Source organism: Micropterus dolomieu, linkage group LG07 (genome assembly GCF_021292245.1).
Source record: "Micropterus dolomieu isolate WLL.071019.BEF.003 ecotype Adirondacks linkage group LG07, ASM2129224v1, whole genome shotgun sequence".
NCBI classification, from domain to species: domain Eukaryota; kingdom Metazoa; phylum Chordata; class Actinopteri; order Centrarchiformes; family Centrarchidae; genus Micropterus; species Micropterus dolomieu.
The window spans coordinates 18127212-18131026 of NC_060156.1; the positions used below are offsets into that span (position 1 = coordinate 18127212).

The 3815-nt window shown below is 36.5% G+C and overlaps 1 protein-coding gene across 1 annotated transcript in view; it reads right to left on the reverse strand.

The window, feature by feature from the left end:
* Positions 1-3815, reverse strand: part of kpna3 (karyopherin alpha 3 (importin alpha 4)) — a 23484-nt gene that overhangs the window by 6687 nt on the left and 12982 nt on the right. The window lies entirely within an intron of this gene.

Genomic DNA, 3815 nt, shown 5'->3' on the forward strand with positions numbered 1-3815 from the left:
TTGATAGTAAGAAGAGATACAAATTGTCAGTGTCCTCAAGTCTGCAGATAAGTATTGAAACACTTTTCTCTAACTAATTCTGAGCATGTGTATATGTGTGTTGACATTTGTGCATAAAAAAGGGGTACAAACCTTTGTTCCAGATTACGAATCTTCTCTCTAAGAGGAGCCACAGCCTAAAGTGTGATGAAAAGTGAGACATATGTGAAATGAGAACACAAGTCAATGCTTAGTAATTATTAAATTGATCCTACAGTATGTCTTAAAGGTCATGTTAGCACAACAGCATGTTAATGTAAGGGTACGGTTAAGTTCATGTCATTTTCATGTCCATGGTCATTTAGGAATGTACCTCTTCACCACAAACATGTATAAATTTCATGGGGAAAACAATCCCTCTATAATCAAACTAATCCTCCTTCAAACAGAACAAAGTGGGGTTATATAAGAAGCAACAACATTAAACCTATCAGTGAAGGTTCCCAGTCATTTAGGTTATAGTCATCCAAGGAAGGTTAAAATCAAGTCCAGTTGTCCTTGATTTTAACCTTCCTTGGATAACATTCAACCTATGAATAAGAATAACTGAACTCTATGACACAGAATAACCTGTCAACAATAGGAAATAGGAACAAAAACAGGAATATTTGGGAAGACATGGGGTCTCATTTATAAAACTGTGCGTAAGTAACACTATTAAAGGTTTGTACGGACAAAACACAGGAAGAACGTGTGCACAAAAATGTTCTGCTTTATAAGACAAGACACCCCTAATAAATATTCATTCATACCAACTGCAGGAAAAAGACCATGTCAATCACCGACAGAAAAGCCAAAGAAAGAAATTTCACCCAGCGTGACACTGAAGTTCTTGTTGTGGAGGTTGAAGCAAGACAGATGATTCTGTTTGGTGGGCAAAATGAGCGCGCACACACAATGTTTGAGCACCAGAGTGGAAGGAGAACCGAAGCTCAACCCCCTTAATGAGTGAGTTGCAGATAGGCATCTCCCTCCTGAGTAGTGACGGAGGTGGGGGACACGGATATGCAAGAAGCACTGGATGATCCAGTTACATCATTTGGTAAAGTAAACCAAATGCATTGAAGTTGTTAATAAACATTTATTTACAAAAACGCTCCAGTCAATTAACAAGGCTGCCAATCAGTTCTTTTGCAAAAACAGTTGTTTTTTATCCTAAATTATGGTTCTTTCTCTGTGCAATCCAGGGAGGATCAAACAAACAGTATAAGATGTCTAATTATTAATAAATGATCTTAAACAGGATATATACAGGAATCTTGAAGAAAAAATGTAATACCTTTAAGACCTTTTCAAGACTTTAACATATTTCAAGACTGCCGTGCCACTTAGAGCTAACCGATTAAATCAGCCACACATCTTTAAAATGGACATTTTTGAGTTTTTAAAAGGAATTTAAATATATTTATAACATATTTATTGCCTATATGTCATCAGGTTGTAACGCTACCTAAAAATTGAGGCATTCACCAACTTTCTCAGTTGCCTATAACAGCTTGTAAGAGCCAACAGTTTTCTATGTGAAGGACTGGTCAGATTTCCTGGAAAAAGCAACTGTCTTACATAGGCTATGACGTTTAGGTACGCAACATTAAAGCAAATCATGTGAAACACAGTGTAATTTTGTTTTTCAGTTGGTTTAAACTAGATAATGTGAGCTTGCCTGCAATGATATGTGTGATAACTTTCACCGTCCACTTGATCAATTCAACAAAATTCAAATAGGGCAGGAGGGAACAAAGATGAAGAGAATAAACTGAGTGATGGATAACGTAAGTAGTGTAGGCGGTGTAGCACAGATAAAACCTGAAGGAGGAACTAGTCTAAATGACTGTATTAGTATAATATTAAATTTAAAGTATATTGTTAATTTAATAGTAAACTAAAAGTTTGATATTAATATATTCATTATGTTACTATATTCAATATAATTTCATATAATAGTACATAACCTATCACTAGTAGGCTATAATATTAATTCAAATTACAGCTGCTTCAGTTTGGGGTTGTTTTTTATTCATTAACTTTGTGCAAGAAAAATGCTCTAGGAGGCTACATGACAGTCTCCAACCTTGATTTTGGGCAGGCTACTAACTCGTCAATAATCATAACTGTTTATGCAGAACACTGAGTTCAACATTTATACAGTTTGTTGCAGCACATCAAGCTTTTTTTTTTAATCCCGCTCCATCCAGGCTGTGATTGATTTGTTCACAAAAAGTGACACTGACGAGAGCATCGACTTCATGAAAAGTTGAATTTGTTTCAATAAAAAGCAGAGATTTAGCTAAATAGCCGGCTAACGTTAGCCAAACCCACACGCTCCTTGAATTTTCCCTGTTGTCTTCTGTCTTACCGATTCCGCTGCTGGCGGCGCATCTCGCTCTTGTTTTTCAGGAACAGGGCAGTTAACCGGGTTAATCCCGTTACTACTGATCGTCACTCCGACTATGTTTTGAACGATTAAAATTGCGGGTCTGGCGGGGTGGGAGATTATGGTCGGTTGTACTCGTAAATCATTTTCCGGTTCACACAGATCTATTTTTTGGAGCGTTTAAGAGTGAAATAGGCGCTCGGCAGATCCCTGCGCCTAACATTACAGAAAGGAATCAGTCGCTACGCACTGCCTGTCTAGTACTGTATTTTTGGCTATGCATTATAAATAAATACGTTCATCTACACTTTTAGCAAACAAACTTTTGGACAAACAGGATTTTCACACTGAAAAATAGATCTTCAAAATTTAATACCTTGTTAAATGGCGATTAAGACTAATACTTTTTAACGGCCTTAATTTTCGCAAAATTGATTTATTACCTTTTAAGACTTTTTAAGGACACCCTGTAAAAGATTCCTTTCTAGTAGCCAAAGAGAAAATGCCAATTTTTCTAAATTGATTAATTCTCAGAACAGTGGAGCATGTATACGACTCTCCGGTTGGTTTTGTTGCACCTCATTGGGTGGGACCTCTCTACTTTTATCGTAGTTATTTGTAAAGTTTCAGTGACCTCAATTCCCAGAATCTCCACCCAACTTCTACCCAACCTGACATCTGATCCCCCAGAACGACTCTAAACACCTGTGTGTGTGTTCAAGATAAACTTCAGATAGTATTGTATATCAGTCAGGTGACATGAATCAGATTTTCTCAGTTATTTAAATGCCTCGGCAAAGTTAGCTGGATCATAACCATTAACCATCTGTTAACTAATTTTATATGTGAATGATGCTTTCTTTCCAATAGAGCAATACACACTTAGTTGAACATCACAATCACAATTCTGAAACACAGATTCTTAAAATAAAATAAAGATCCAATTCAAGTTTGGCTTCTACGAGTTGGATGTTAGACCAAAAGAAGCTGAAAACATGACTTTTATTCAGAGAAGTTTGATTAAGATTAGTCATTTAGATGGTAAAATGTATGCAATGTAGATGTATAAATTCAAATCATACAATTTCATCTTTAATTTTAATGTTTTGAATCTGTCATTTCATTCTAAATTTAGGGTTTTAGATGAGACATTCCTCAGTTCTAAAGTAACAGGAGCCGTCTCTGCCAGCTAATCACATGAATGCCAATCATGGTTTTCACTCTCCAGTCATGTTGGCTTTGTTTCAAAATAAGAGTGCACTGTTATCTAATAAAAACATAATCCAAAAAATTACTGACTGGCTCATTGAGTGATAAAAATAAATAAATATACAAGCTCCACAGATTGCAGACAGTATACAAACACAGACTGCTGGGGGGGGGGGGGGGGGGGGGGGGGGGG